The 16,961-nt window shown below is 43.2% G+C and overlaps 1 pseudogene across 1 annotated transcript; it reads right to left on the bottom strand.

Moving 5' to 3' along the window:
- Positions 1-7,947: 7,947 nt before the first annotated feature.
- On the bottom strand, positions 7,948-14,002 carry LOC145423165 (PR domain zinc finger protein 15-like; annotated as a pseudogene). Its single transcript, XR_013904274.1, has 4 exons — positions 13,050-14,002; positions 12,873-12,953; positions 11,879-12,071; positions 7,948-9,091 (listed from the first exon to the last, which is right to left on the bottom strand). The product of XR_013904274.1 is annotated as a PR domain zinc finger protein 15-like (transcript).
- Positions 14,003-16,961: the final 2,959 nt, after the last annotated feature.

Raw genomic sequence — 16,961 nt, 5'->3', positions numbered from 1 at the left:
TTTTAAAGCCCACCACAGCACTGAAACTGCTTTTTTAAAAGGTTTTAATGACCTTTTCACTTTTGCTGACTTGGGAGATTCTGCCATTTTAATACTATTAGACCTCAGTGCTGCCTTTGATACCGTAGATCATAGGATTCTTATCTCTCGGCTTGAACACTGTCGGAGTCAAAGCGACTGCATTGGAGTGGTTTAAATCTTATCTGTCCAACCAAAGCTTTTCTGTTAGACTGGGCGATATACAGGGAGTGCAGAATTATTAGGCTCGAAAGCCTACTACCAATTTAGCATTTTAGGTGATGTGCATCTCTGTAATGAGAAGGGGTGTGGTCTAATGACATCAACACCCTACATCAGGTGTGCATAATTATTAGGCAACGTCCTTTCCTTTGGCAAAATGGGTCAAAAGAAGGACTTGACAGGCTCAGAAAAGTCAAAAATAGTGAGATATCTTGCAGAGGGATGCAGCAGTCTCAAAACTGCAAAGCTTCTGAAACGTGATCATCGAACAATCAAGCGTTTCATTCAAAATAGTCAACAGGGTCGCAAGAAGCGTGTGGAAAAACCAAGGCGCAAAATAACTGCCCATGAACTGAGAAAAGTCAAGCGTGCAGCTGCCAAGATGCCACTTGCCACCAGTTTGGCCATATTTCAGAGCTGCAACATCACTGGAGTGCCCAAAAGCACAAGGTGTGCAATACTCAGAGACATGGCCAAGGTAAGAAAGGCTGAAAGACGACCACCACTGAACAAGACACACAAGCTGAAACGTCAAGACTGGGCCAAGAAATATCTCAAGACTGATTTTTCTAAGGTTTTATGGACTGATGAAATGAGAGTGAGTCTTGATGGGCCAGATGGATGGGCCCGTGGCTGGATTGGTAAAGGGCAGAGAGCTCCAGTCCGACTCAGACGCCAGCAAGGTGGAGGTGGAGTACTGGTTTGGGCTGGTATCATCAAAGATGAGCTTGTGGGGCCTTTTCGGGTTGAGGATGGAGTCAAGCTCAACTCCCAGTCCTACTGCCAGTTTCTGGAAGACACCTTCTTCAAGCAGTGGTACAGGAAGAAGTCTGCATCCTTCAAGAAAAACATGATTTCCATGCAGGACAATGCTCCATCACATGCGTCCAAGTACTCCACAGCGTGGCTGGCAAGAAAGGGTATAAAAGAAGAAAAACTAATGACATGGCCACCTTGTTCACCTGATCTGAAGCCCATTGAGAACCTGTGGTCCATCATCAAATGTGAGATTTACAAGGAGGGAAAACAGTACACCTCTCTGAACAGTGTCTGGGAGGCTGTGGTTGCTGCTGCACGCAATGTTGATGGTGAACAGATCAAAACACTGACAGAATCCATGGATGGCAGGCTTTTGAGTGTCCTTGCAAAGAAAGGTGGCTATATTGGTCGCTGATTTGTTTTTGTTTTGTTTTTGAATGTCAGAAATGTATATTTGTGAATGTGGAGATGTTATATTGGTTTCACTGGTAAAAATAAATGATTGAAATGGGTATATATTTGTTTTTTGTTAAGTTGCCTAATAATTATGCACAGTAATAGTCACCTGCACACACAGATATCCCCCTAAAATAGCTAAAACTAAAAACTACTTCCAAAAACATTCAGCTTTGATATTAATGAGTTTTTTGGGTTCATTGAGAACATGGTTGTTGTTCAATAATAACATTATTCCTCAAAAATACAACTTGCCTAATAATTCTGCACTCCCTGTATAATCCTCAAAAACCTCACTTGCTTGTGGGGTCCCCTAGGGGTCCATTCTTGGCCCAGTTCTCTTTTCAATTTATATGCTCCCTATGGGTTCAGTTTTTTAAAAAAAAAATATGGCATCTCATTTCATTGTTATGCAGACGACTCACAGATTTAGCTGCCACTGAAATGTACATCTTTGAATCCTCTGAAGGGTTTGCTAGATGTCCAGGAGCAAAATTCAGAGTTTTAGTTGTTTTCTAGGTGCCCCATCTTCTTCTTCATCATCATCCTCCTCCCTTGGTCTCCTCCTTGAACCTCCCGGTACTGGGCTGGGGGGCAGTGGCACAGGGGCATCCTGAACATTGTCTCCGCCATCATCATCGTCATTCCCATCATTGTTGTTGCTATCAGTGTCACTGTGGTCGCTGTCACTGTCAGGACCACTCTCAGGGTCACTTTCGTTGTCGCTCTCATCCTCCTCATCATCCCAGAACCAGTTCTCCATTTCTTCAGCAATGGGATCTTCTGCTTGCTGGGCCGGGTGTATTTCAATTTCTCCTGCTGGGATTTCTTCTCTGTTATGGACCCAGGGTCCTTCTACTTGAGGTGGATTTATTTCTATCCCCGCTACTGGAACATCAGCCTGTTCCTCCTCTTCGTTATCAGCCTCTTGATCATTGTCCTGAACTCTGTCCTCCTCCTCATCATTTCGTTGCACTTGATGAATAACTTGGCCCAGAACACGGAGGTTTTGCTCAGTTAAGAGGCCGCTCAACACACCGTACTCAAGCCAGCGGACCATCGGCCGAATCGCTTCAAAATCCGGACGCTGTTGCAGTTCCAAAATCAGTTCATCGACGGGTACCCCTACAACAACAAACAGGGAAATATATTATTGTTATCATTCATATGATGAGAAAACTGTCCACAAATTCCAATTTATGCAAAATAACTACTTAGGGAACATACAAATATACGCCCACTAAACTTATTACAGTGTGATTGTTCCTTCAAGTAAAAAAGGCTTCAGTCGATGAGCAGCAACGTGTAAATGTCCTCATGTCAGTTTTCCTCAGCCCTCACTCACTGTTGTAATGCACTATTAAATTCAATTATTAGGATTTTGTTACAATTAAGTGCAAAGTCTAAATCATTTTTATAAAGAGACATGTGTATTCCCAGTGCACCAGGAAATACACAGTACCACACAGATGTTTTCAGGGCTCAGAGCAGCCTCTGGGCTTTGTGCGACTGAGGCCTTAAAACTTCAGAAACTTTCATGTGTAGTAACAAACTGTCAGATAATCCACGAGAAAAACTGCAAAGAGAGACCACACTCTTGTCACACCCCTGAAAACATGGGGGAAAGAATCACGAAAGTGATATTTCGTTGTCTCTCATGCAGTAGTTTACAGCGGTCCCTCGTTTATCGCGGGAGTTATGTTCTAAAAATAACCCGCGACAGGTGAAATCAGAAGTAGCCAGCTTTATTCTTTACAATTATTATAGATGTTTTAAGGCTGGAAAACCTCTCACTACACACTTTATACACTTTTCTCAGACAGGCACGAACATTTTCAAACCTTTGTAGAAACAGAAGTCCAGTAGGGGAGAGCGGGGATAGTTGTAACGTGGGTCAGTTGTAACACTTCCAATTTCTCCAATCAGGGCTAAGTTTCAAATGATGTGATTCATCCTGTGCATGCCCAATTCAGTTCTGCTATCACATGTGAAAAATCAGCACATTTTGTCAAACACAGACAATTTAACACGAAAAAAAGTAATTTGTATGCCAAAAAGTAAGTTTTTCTACTTTATTTCAATTTCTAATAGCATTATCTGCTTTTAAGTTAAACTCATCAAACTTAAATTGTGTTATTTGTATGTCTATGGGGATATATTCTGTGTAGGTCTTTAGTGCTAATGTTTTAGCCGTTGGCTGTAATGTTAGCTAGTTCATGGCTATAGGAGTCTGGGTTATTTGTAACAATAACGCAGATGTTACAACTTACCACACTATTACTTTAACTTATATTAAACAAGTTGGGGCAACGACATCAGCAGAGAGAGGTTCACTGGTCACATTTGTATATGCGGTTAATGCCATTGGCAACACAATTCCTCCACTGTTTGTGTTCCCACACATATATTATGCAGACCACTGTGTCAGAGATGGACCAGTAAGAAGTACTGGTAGTGGAAATAAATCAGGATGGGTGCAAGAAACAGATTTCCTCATCTTTCTGAAGCACTTTGCAAACCACACCAAGGTAAGCCATGAAAAAAAGTAATGGAATTTCGATGCTGGTGAACAACTACATTTTTTCAGCTTCATTGTTATGTTCAAAATTGGTGCAAGAGTTGTAGGTTATAATGCCCACTGAGCCAATGAGGCCAAACTCAAGGAAGACCAACCAAAATTAATGAAATATTCAGTTGCAGAAAATTCTATAACTTGTCTTTTTTGGGGGGTTGGAATATGTTCAAAAGCTAGATTTCTGCATTCTGTCACACACACACACACACACACACACACACACACACACACACACACACACACACACACACACACACACACACACACACACACACACACACACACACACACACACACAGCTACATAAATGGCTCTAAGTGCATTCATGTGTTGAATAAACAGAGATTACATGTTAATATTTTGTTAGTACCCTTATTTCATTGTGTTACATTTCACCCCGGGATATGTTACAACTAACCCAGACTATGGGGTTAATTGTAACATTTCACTCTTTGTGTTTGAGACCATACCATGCAATGGGTAATTGTGCTGCAGAGAAAATAGCTGCACTATTTAATAGCCGAGACATGTAAATACTTTGCATTACATTTTGAATCCACTACCTTAAAAGAGCTCCAATTTACAGACAGAAATGTGAAAAATGTTACAACTATCCCCGGTCTCCCCTATTATAGAATGAAACCAAAGGCAGCCGCAGGAGCCTCTGACCGTGCAAAACGTTTCGTCGGCATTGTTGTGTTTGATGGGGAGAAAACTTACAACATACAGTACAGCACAGAGTCACACTACTAGCGATTGAAGATGTGTGTAAATTCGACAAGCTAAACGCATTCTGTACTGTACAGCAGCGGTCCCCATCCTAAAACCAGTTTGTCACCTTTAAGGTGTGGCGGATAAATACAACAAAATAAAAATGATACGACCAAGACAAAAACTGTGGTATTTTGTAAATATAATATATAATAATATATAACTTTATTAGCAGCGTCCTCCTGAAATGCACCAACAACATTGAGAGTAACGTCCGATCCTCTCTGCGCCTTAATGCTCTCTGGTCGCTATGGTAACGTGTAAATAGTTATTTCAAAATAAAACAACTACACCAGGGGAAAAGACCCAGGAAAACCGATAAAAACCCTGAAAACCATAAATTTCACAGCCTCAACTCTCGCGGCCCGGTACCAAACGACTCACGGACCGGATGAGAGCACGTGGTGGAGGATGGAGTCACTAACAATTAGAATAGAATAGAATAGAATTCAACTTTATTGTCATTGCACATGCACAGGTACAGGGCAACGAAATGCAGTTTGCATCCATCCAGAAGTGCTTTAGTGATATAGATATATTACAATATATATTAGCAATAATATAGATATGTGAGTATATTACAGAAATGGGTCTATTATGGTATGTTATAATGTACACGGTATGAAGTATGTTGTGAATATTCTATAACTATAAGTATGTACAGGCTGTAGTGAGTACAAGCTATGTACAGGATATGAACAGGATATAAATATGAAAAACTATACAGAATATGAAATAAATAACTTTACAGAAATCTGAGATATACAGCTATACAGAAATGGGAACTATGCAAGTTGTAAACAGTTGTAGGATTAAAGATTATCGAATGTACAGAATGATTATTTACACAGAGCTATACAGTAGTGCAGTTAAGATAAGTGAGATATAATTCCTACAGAGGCTATATAAAGTGCTAGTGGTTGTGAGTGGTGGTTCAGTCCATGTTATTATTGTGTTTGAGGGTACAGTTGTCCATTGTGGGTGTGTGTATGTTCAGTCCATGAGTTTAACGTGGGTCAGATGTCAGGAGGCAGAGTTCAGGAGTCTGACAGCTGTGGGGAAGAAGCTGTTCCGGTACCTGGTGGTCTTAGTCCGGAGGCTCCTGTGGCGCCTCCCAGAGGGCAGGAGGGTGAAGAGTCCATGTGATGGGTGACTGGGGTCTTTGATGATTTTCCCAGCCCTTTTCAGACACCGCTTCCTGTAGATGTCTTTTATGGCAGGAAGTGGTGCTCCAGCGAGGCGCTGGGCAGTTTTCACGACCCTCTGCAACGCCTTCCGGTCCGAGGCAGAGCAGTTCCCGTACCAGACTGTTATACAGTTGGTCAGGATGCTCTCGATGGTGCAGCGATAGAAGTTCACCAGGATGTCTGAGGACAGGTGGTTCTTCCTCAGAGTCCTCAAGAAGAAGAGGCGCTGGTGAGCCTTCTTGACCAGCTTGGAGCAGTTGGTCGTCCAGGTGAGATCCTCGGAGATGTGGACTCCCAGGAACTTGAAGCTGCTCACACGCTCCACAGCCGTCCCCTTAATGTGGATGGGTGGATGTGGGTCAGCATTCCTCCTGTAGTCCACGATGAGCTCCTTGGTCTTCTCGGTGTTAAGCAGCAGGTTGTTTCCGTCGCACCACTCAGCCAGACGATCCACCTCCTCCCTGTAGGCGGCCTCATCGTTGTCACTGATGAGGCCAATCACCGTGGTGTCATCTGCAAACTTAATGATGGTGTTGGAACCATCAGCAGGTCTGCAGTCGTGGGTGAAGAGGGAGTAGAGGAAAGGGCTCATCACACAGCCTTGTGGTACACCGGTGTTCATTGTGATGGTAGATGAGCAGCGGTTATCCAGCCGGACATGTTGGGGGCGGTTGGTCAGGAAGTCCAGTAACCATTTGCAGATGAGGGAACTGATGCCCAGGTCTGTCAGTTTCCTGAAGAGTTGTGAGGGGTGGATTGTATTGAATGCTGAACTGAAGTCTATAAACAGCATTCTGGCGTATGTGTTGTTGTTGTCCAGGTGTGAGAGGACAGAGTGCATTGCGATGGAGACTGCATCCTCTGTGCTCCTGTTCCGGCGGTATGCGAATTGGTGGGGGTCCAGGGTGGGGGGGAGACAGGATTTGAAGTGTGCTAGGACCAGTCGCTCTAAGCACTTAGTGATGATGGGGGTGAGTGCTACTGGGCGGTAATCATTGAGGCAAGATGGGTTGGAGTTTTTGGGTATCGGGACGATGGAGGTGGATTTGAAGCAGGCCGGTACCACAGCGTGGGCCAAGGACAGATTGAATATGTCTGTGAGCACTCCTGCAAGCTCCCCAGAACACGCTCTGAGAACACGCCCGGGGATGCCATCAGGGCCTGCAGCCTTGTGGACATTGATCCTGCTCAGCACCGCTCCTACATCGGTGGGGGAGAGTCATAGGTTGGTGGTCTGGCGTCATGTCTGCTTTGGTTGTGGTTGTGGGGTTCCCTCGCTCAAAACGAGCATAAAAGTTGTTGAGCTCGTTGAGGAAGGAGACATCAGAGGATGCGGGGGAGGGTTTGGTGGTCCTGTAGTCTGTGATGGTCTTGATCCCAGAAAGGCGATTAGTAATGGACTAATAAAATGACAACCATTAATGCAACATGAAAAAAATAATAACAATTTTCTTATCGTATTTACATCGTTTTTATGCTTATGGCACCTAATATGAATTAATTATTAACTGTACACCTTTGCTTTGTTGTGAACCCTATGAATAACAGCTATATAGCTTTTTGATACTGCCTATGGGGAATAACAGAAGTCTTCCAACCTATCACGCACTTACTTTGAATCGGGATGTTTAGTCCGTCTCCTCTGTCCATTCTTCTGGGATGATACACAATCTGGAGGAAACTAAAGCAGTACAGCTCTCAAACTTTACGGATTCAAACTTATCCAGAGTTATGACACAGTCCTTAAAATGCTGTGAAATCTTTTAGCTCTTTAAAAACGCGGAGTAAATGTAGACTAATCGCCACTGAATGCTGCGAGGAACGCTGCCAACTGTTAACTGATATTTCTCTACCAACTATTCAAATATAATGACGTCACACGTTAACTTTGTAGTTTTGCGTTCTGACTCTTCGGTGACGTCATCGATTGAAGCTGCTCAAGTTCTGCTGGTGAAAAAACGTCACTTTGAAACTTTTACAGGTGAAGCATTTTTTTTTTTACAGTTTTGAAGGTATTATAGTGACAAAAGGGGCCACGAGATGGCGCCATTTTCACGTAGTTGATACCGTTGGCTGTTTGGTTTCTGTTCACAATAATTACAGTTTACAGCATTCAAAAATCATGTTCACCACTCAGCTGTTTTAGGGAATACACCAAATACTACGTGTTATTATAATGTGGTCAACGTATTTTCACTTTATTTGTCACAAAGTTCATCTGCTTTTCATGTTGGTGCATTTCCACATCTCATTGTTCAAGCAGCAGGCTTATCTTGAAAACATGCATTTTTCCCCCCCAAGGCTGGTAAGGCGTTAGAATATTCAACCGTTGCTTTGGTTTCAGACGTCAGTGATTGTGGCTAAATGCACATTTTTTTTCTTTATTTTCTCAAAAACAGATTCACTAACTGTCAATTTGTTTTCCGTTTTACTATTAAAAAATATTACAATACCATTTGCTTCCATTGGGCTGGAGAGGCATCTGGGTGACAGTGATCACAACTTTGTACAGTTTGTTAAAAATCTACTCTACTATGTAACAGTATCTGTGTGAGGTGACCTGCACCCCTAGTGTCTGCTCAGTAGCTGAGTATCTGTTGCGCAGAACTGCTTTGCTGCTGAGGGGTGGCTGGCTGGCTCTGGCTGGGCCGGCCTGGATCTGGGCCTCCTGACTCTCCCCATGTGCACCCTCCACCACTGGAGTGACCTGGCTGCCCTCAGCTGCAGGTACAGGCCTCCATGCCAGAGTCGGGGCCTCTAGCTGGTGGCCCATGGGGTTGACCAGAGTGGCGAAGTTGATGAAATGGGCGACGGACTGGGGTGTCCTGCTTCCAGCAGAACCTACAGTCTCTGGGATGAGTTCTGCAGACCGGTTGTGCAGCATAGCGGAGCCACTGACTGTGTCAAAGGTGACCGTGAGGATGGAGTTGTCCAGTGTGAGGGGCCGGTCGCTGGCTGTCAGGTGGCCCACGGCGACAGGCTGCAGGCTGGTAAACTGGGCAGGGGCGTGGCTGGTGATGGGCGTGACTGTGATGTTGGCCAGTCCCACTGAGCTATTGGGGGAGGAGGCTGATGGAGCACTGGGGTCGGTCAGAACCACCACCTGAAACGGCAACAATGAAATCAATTGCAACTCGATGATGAAAGCAGCTCATCTGGTGCCAAAGCACAACACTGTTGTTATAATCTAAGTTTGTAAGGAACAGTAGCTGGCTGAGGCCGTGAGTCAAGCTCAGCCAGCGATCCTGGCAGACCAGCTGACTGAACTGAACTGAATTTTATTGCATTCACATAGCACCAAATGACAACGGTCACTTCAAGGTGATTTATATTGTAAAGACTTTACAATAATGCAGAGAAAACCCCAACAATTAGACACCAGCCAGTGATCAAGCACTCTGTGACAGCGGGAAGGAAAAACTCCCTTTTAACAGGAAGGAAAGTGTTGTTAATGATGCTGCCGCTCTCCCGCCCTCTTGGCTTTCCATACTGCACATGTTAGAAAAGTTCCAGAACAGAGGCCAAATATAAATTACTGCAGCTGGAAAAACAGTCTTATATTGACTCAAGTGGCCCAGACAGAAATAATGTAGTAAACACATCTGAAAAATAAATACAATTAGAAAATATGTCTTATTTCACATTTTTAAATCAAACTATTTAAGCATCATGCCATTTTGTATAGTTATATTATTAAAATTGTTAAAGGTCTAATGTGTTTGAGCACATCTGTAATCACAAAGCCTTAGCTGTCAATTGTGGCTTCAAGCGTTGCACTGCATTTGTGTAATTTCATAACACTGTCTTAACAGTAGGAAAACAATTTGATATTATAAATGTAATCATTTTGTGGTTTGACTGTGTGTATTTTACACCTGCTTTACTCAACAGATCCACATTTTATCCTACAATTCCCAATGAAGTCATAACTACTAGGTCAACAATTACCAAAGTCAGCAATTTATTAGGTTATGTAACATTATAGCTCATTCAAAAAAAACTTTATTAGACAACTGCCACAGTTATTAAATGATGACTTCATATCAAATAATCAACAAAACAAGTGCAAATCCAGATTTATTCAGCCTTTCATTGGCAATGTCGAGCCAGCCGCTGTGGGTGACTTAAGGGCTCTTCAGGGAGAAAAACTTCAGTCTGTGTTTTCCTTTTTAATCAGGCCGCCTGCCTTTATCCACTTATCGTGGTGTTCGGGGGGAAAGAAGTTGGACACGTTATTGTAGCAACAAAGCAGAATCTTCTGGGGGAAATGTGCACATGTACAGTGGGGCAAAAAGAGTATTTAGTCAGCCACCAATTGTGCAAGTTCCCCCACTTAAAATGATGACAGAGGTCAGTAATTTGCACCAGAGGTACACTTCAACTGTGAGAGACAGAATGTGAAAAAAAATATCCATGAATTCACATGGTAGGATTTGTAAAGAATTTATTCGTAAATTAGGGTGGAAAATAAGTATTTGGTCACCTCAAACAAGGAAAATCTCTGGCTCTCACAGACCTGTAACGTCTTCTGTAAGAAGCTTTTCTGTCCCCCACTCGTTACCTGTATGAATGGCACCTGTTTGAACTCATCATCTGTATAAAAGACACCTGTCCACAGCCTCAAACAGTCAGACTCCAAACTCCGCCATGGCCAAGACCAAAGAGCTTTCGAAGGACACCAGGAAAAGTATTGTAGACCTGCACCAGACTGGGAAGAGTGAATCTACAATAGGCAAGCAGCTTGGTGTGAAAAGATCAACTGTGGGAGCAATCATCAGAAAATGGAAGACATACAAGACCACTGATAATCTCCCTCGATCTGGGGCTCCACGCAAGATCTCATCCCGTGGGGTCAAAATGATCATGAGAACGGTGAGCAAAGATCCCAGAACCACACGGGGGGACCTGGTGAATGACCTGCAGAGAGCTGGGACCAAAGTAACAAAGGTCACCATCAGTAACACACTACAACGGCAGGGAATCAAATCCCGCAGTGCCAGACGTGTTCCGCTGCTGAAGCCAGTGCATGTCCAGGCCCGTCTGAAGTTTGTCAGAGAGCACATGGATGATACAGCAGAGGATTGGGAGAATGTCATGTGGTCAGATGAAACCAAAGTAGAACTTTGTGGTATAAACTCAACTCGTCGTGTTTGGAGGAAGAAGAATACTGAGTTGCATCCCAAGAACACCATACCTACTGTGAAGCATGGGGGTGGAAACATCATGCTATGGGGCTGTTTTTCTGCCAAGGGGACAGGACGACTGATCCGTGTTAAGGACAGAATGAATGGGGCCATGTATCGTGAGATTTTGAGCCAAAACCTCCTTCCATCAGTGAGAACTTTGAAGATGAAACGAGGCTGGGTCTTCCAACATGACAATGATCCAAAACACACCGCCCGGGCAACAAAGGAGTGGCTCCGTAAGAAGCATTTGAAAGTCCTGGAGTGGCCTAGCCAGTCTCCAGACCTCAACCCCATAGAAAATCTGTGGCGGGAGTTGAAAGTCCGTGTTGCTCGGCGACAGCCCCAAAACATCACTGCTCTCGAGAAGATCTGCATGGAGGAATGGGCCAAAATACCAGCTACTGTGTGTGCAAACCTGGTAAAGACCTATAGCAAACGTTTGACCTCTGTTATTGCCAACAAAGGTTATGTTACAAAGTATTGAGTTGTATTTTTGTTATTGACCAAATACTTATTTTCCACCCTGATTTACGAATAAATTCTTTACAAATCCTACCATGTGGATTCATGGATATTTTTTTTCACATTCTGTCTCTCACAGTTGAAGTGTACCTCTGGTGCAAATTACTGACCTCTGTCATCATTTTAAGTGGGGGAACTTGCACAATCGGTGGCTGACTAAATACTTTTTTGCCCCACTGTACCTGCTGGATGCTCTGTACAGCAGAGCTCATCTCAGTCTCATCACCGACAATGCCTTGGTTCAGCAAAATCAACGTATTCATCGGACTCAGAGAGCTCCGGCTCAGCTGAGCTTCTCTGCTTCTTCTTGGGGTGTCGGGAAGGTCGACTGGGCTGCTCCTGACACATCCCGTCTTTTTCCATGGTCAGAGAGGGCTGCAGAAGGAAGTGAAACATCTTTAGTGTACAGAAAAATGCAGATTTTAAGGCAGCTGACACCACAGACATACTTAATCCAATATGGTTTCTTGTTGTTTGTCAGTGTTTCCATAGCTACACCTCCCTAAAACCACCTTGCTTGTCAATAAGGTCAAAGGTCAAGGTCAAATCTATTTATACAGCACATTTCAAACAGCCGATGCTGCACAAAGTGCTTAACAATATAAAAATGGCATTAAAAAGCATGAATGTAATACAATAATAACAATATAAAACAATAATAGGACAATAACTAAAACTATTTAAAATAAGACCAGAATGCTTGGGTCATATGTGTTAAAAGCCAGGGCATAAAAGTAGTGATTTAAATTGCTCAAGTGTTTGTGCAGATCTACATTTAGGGGGAGACTATTCCAGAGTCTGGGACCTGTCACAGAGAAGGATCTATCACCACGAGATTGGAGACAAGTCCGTGGGATGGACAGCATTCATTTTGAGCTAGTCCTCATGGTTTTTCCTGGAGCATAAACAGAGAGGAGCTCAGGCAGGTAAGAAGGCGCTCGGGCATTAAGCGACTTAAAAACAAAAAGTAAAAGTTTAAATTGGATCCTGTAGGAGACAGGAAGCCAGTGTAAAGAAGCTAAAACTAGGGTTATACGCTCTCCGTTTGATACCAGTTAGCAGGCGAGCAGCTGCATTTTGGACCATCTGAAGACAATGGATGGAGGCCTGGTCTAGACCAAATACAATGAATCGTTTTTGGTCTGTGGTGTCAGAAATCCAGAATTTTATTCTAACCTGCACAATGCTGATAGATGAATCATTCATTGACAAATTTTCCTGAAGATCATCAAACTCGTCGATTCTCACAGACACCACCTGTAGGCATATAAAAGAAGGACAGCATTTCAGGTCGAGTCTGCCTTTAGGGTGCTGTAATATGGGTTGTTTCCTCTCAGGTCTGACCCCACTCACCTCGGGATGTTTGCGTCGCAGGTGTCGGTTCATAGAAGCGCGAGTGGACACCTTTGTCCCGCAGAGGTGACACGATGGGGCTCTACCTTTTCGTGGGTCAGGTGGACGTGCTTCTGCAGCATGTACTCTGTCAGATATTTCTTATCGCATGTGGGACATGTCCACATACCCACTGCAGCAGCAGAGAAGGAGAGGACGTCAGCTCAACAGCATCACTTAGTATGAAGCCCCAAATTAAACTCTATCATATTCAATGTTGTGTGTAATGCACTCCAAAGCATCTTTGCTTTGTGTTGTTGGATTTGTGTTCATACATATGAAAGATCACATGTGTGTTCTGACTTTGATAGGGATATATGTTGGTGTGTAGAACAGCAGAACTGGTAATTATGTGAATGTGTTTCAGGTCAATTTATGGAGCAAAAGTAATGTACCGAGTAGTGTAACAAATGATTTACTCCATCACAATTTTGCTCAATAACGTATTAATCTCAGTGGCTAAATCTCCAAGTCCTTCCCTGTCTTATTAAACTTTTGTTTAAGAAAGAAGACACATTTTCCTAAAAATTGTTTGTAACTTTGCTTCATAGTTCATGCTTCATACTATTCTGACTGGCTGCATCACCACCTGGTACGGCAGCTGTAATGCTCTGGACCACAAAGCTCTGCAGAGGGTGGTGAAGACAGCACAGCCATGCAGGATCTCTACAGACAGCGCTGCATGAGGAAGACTATGCGCATCCTCTCCGATCCCAGCCACAGACTTTTCTCACTCCTGCCGTCCGGCAGGCGGTTCAGGAGCATTCAGACCCGCGCTAGCAGACACAGAGACAGTTTCTACCCACAAGCCACCAGGCTTTTGAGCTGCTGACGTTCTGCACGCACCATTACACACTCACTACAACTACAGGACTCTAGACACTGTCACTTAAATGCTTATTGCACAAGTTTTGCACAACATGTAAATACCAACTTGCCCTAACTTTTAAATATTTAGAGAATTTTTTCTTTCTTTTTCTCTTTTATCATTATTATTATTATTACTGCTATTTTCTGCTATTCCCTTCTTAATATAACAGCACACTCTCTACATGTTCATGTAAAGGTGAGGAGCACGAGCCAAAGAATTTCATTATGGGTAAATGTGGCTACACTCTTTCTCTGGACATGAACTCAATAGAACGCGAAACTACTGCTTAGTTGTAGCTAACATTACGCTAGTATTTGTCTCAGTCCAAAAATAGCAGGCGTTTACATGAAAGGATACAACATGCTTCTTAAATCATCAGGTCCTGGCAGCAGCTGCATGTCACGGGCTTTTTGACAAGTTTACTTTTGGACCAAACTGCATGGCCATCGGGCATACCGGGCATACAGATGGTGATTTTTCGTTTTTATGGGCTGATGTTTTTTTTTTTTGTTGTTGTTTTTTTCCATAACGGTATAAACACTGCACATGTGTCCAGGCTAACTGAGAACATTCCCGCGTCAATCAAGTCAAACTTCTGTTATTGCGCAGCTAGCCGCTCTCAATGGTGGAGAGAAAAGTTGATTCTGAAAGCAGAGCCTTTCAGCGCCAGTGGGTGACTGAATATATGTTTACAGACATTGCTGGTAAACCCGTGTGTCTTAGTAGTGGAGCTAATGTGGCTGTAATTAAGAAATTTAATTTAAGACGGCACTACGAGACAAAACGTCAGGATAAGCTGAAAACCTATATGCAGAGCAGAAACTACAGAAAGTAGAAGAGCTAAAGAAGAATCTGAAATTTCAGCAGACTTTTTTCACCACAGCAAAATCACAAAGTGAAGCTGTTGTGAAAACAAGTTTTATTGTAGCAGAGGAGCAAAATCAGCCTGGTACCACTCTGAAGAGCTGCATGATGAAGCTGTGCAATGTCTTGTGTCCAGACAAAACGCAGATTTTGGCAAATGTGAGCCTGAGCAGAAATACGATTGATCGGGTTTGTGAGATGGCCACTGATTTAAGAACACAGTTGTGTGAAAGAAGCAAAAACTTTATTGCATACTCTCTTGCTGTGGATGAAAGTATAGACATGATGGACATTGCACAGCTGACCATCTTCATCCGTGGAGAGGAAATATTGAACATTAAGTCGATGCAAGGGACAACGACAGGGAAAGACATTTTTTAAAACGTATGTCAAAGTGTAACCGACATGAAACTGCCCTGGGACAAACCTGTGGACTTACAACAGATGGAGCGCCGGTGTTGTGTGGTGGAAAAAAAGCTGACTAGTCAGCACGTTAGTGCAGGATAAACAGGTTAGTTTGCTGTGATGGTTTAAAGTAAAGAACAGTGTCTGACTGCTGCTACACATCATGTGTAGCAGAGATTCAGATGACTTAGCTGATGATGGTTGTATAGTGTCTAATATAAAGACAGCATAAACTGTGTACTGTCAGTGTGGAGGATGAAATCAGGACAACTCATGAAACATCTGCTCACATCTGGTTAGATTCAGGTGTGTCCATCCACAGAGAGCAGCAGGTCAACTGATCACACTACGAAAATCTACTGGAGCTATTAATATAGCACAAGGTTCAGTGAGCTCTGAACTAAAGTAGAAACATCCTGCAAACAGCTTCTTTTACTTTCTTTCTCCGAGTACATTTCAGTACTTTTACTTGAGTAAAGAAGTTGAATCAGTACTTCAAATTCTACTACAGCACTTTAGTACAGAACATGTGTATTTTTGCCTATGCTGGTATGGGGAGTGTATTCAGTCCTTTAACAGTAGTATGTGTACTGAAGTTACAACCTCTGAGACCTCCTTCAGTTCCACCTGCAGCTCTCAGTCTGCTGTGGAAAAAGGAAATCCAGGTGAGTTTCTCCTGATCACCTGAGGCCGTTATTACTGTGTGAACGTTACCCACACACATTGTTGGGAAGGTTACTTTTAAAATGTATTCCACTACAGATTACATGCCCCAGAATGTATTTTGTAATGTATTCCGTTACGTTACTCAATGACAGTAATGAATTCTGAATACTTTGGATTACCTATAATACTAGCATGCCTTTTACAACTACATGAATGTACTATTGCTGTGTGAATTATGACTTTTACTGAAGGTTACTCGCCATACCAATACTGACTACATTTTAAAATCTTAATATAAATGAGTAACAGTAGGGTGGACATTAGGTAAGGCTGCACTTTTTGCAGTGATCTCGTATAGAAAACTATTCCACATGTATATAAAACAGGTCCACGGCTCCGAACCGTAGTAAAGGGACCTCTGGCTAATACGGCGGGTTCATGTCGGGCTTGTAGCTGAAAACTAGCTTTACTTTGTTGTCTGGGTCAACTTTGCTAGCAAGAGACAGAGAGAGGCGTTGAAAGGCTGCTCCAACTGAACTGGGAGCAAAACACGAACACAGTGTACAGTCGAGTCTTAATAGCTTACTTATAACTGGGCTCGTCAGGCACTCTTTTTGGCTGCAGCGGTTATTATTATATTTGCATGCTTCCAGCTCCCGTTTCTGCTCGGGTACAGCTCGTACTTTTCCTTTTTTCTCCCTCCCTCGCTCGCTCACAGACACATAACGGGTATGGCAGTCCATTCTCCCTGCAGCACGAACTACACTGCCCATGAGGCTACATTCTTTAGTGCGATGCCTGTAACACTCTGCCTATTGCCTTCATGTTAAATCATTTTTGTGAATAATTTTTAAAAATATTTCTTCACGTTATTATGCGGGGTGTAGTAGAGGTGACATGGGCCGCGAGATTGAGACACAGGCCTCTTAATGCGCGTTTTGTTTGGGGCGTGGAAACCAAAAATAGAGAGGGCACAGCTGACATATGAAACAGGAAGACTGCTGTGTAAGCACTTTGGTCGTGTCCAAATTCATGGGCTGCATCCTTCTGAGGACCCGGTCTTTGCA

Source organism: Astatotilapia calliptera, chromosome 20 (assembly GCF_964374335.1).
Source record: "Astatotilapia calliptera chromosome 20, fAstCal68.1, whole genome shotgun sequence".
Classification (NCBI taxonomy): Eukaryota; Metazoa; Chordata; class Actinopteri; order Cichliformes; family Cichlidae; genus Astatotilapia; species Astatotilapia calliptera.
Note: the sequence above shows the minus strand (reverse complement) of the source record. Positions and strands in the feature narration are given on the sequence as shown.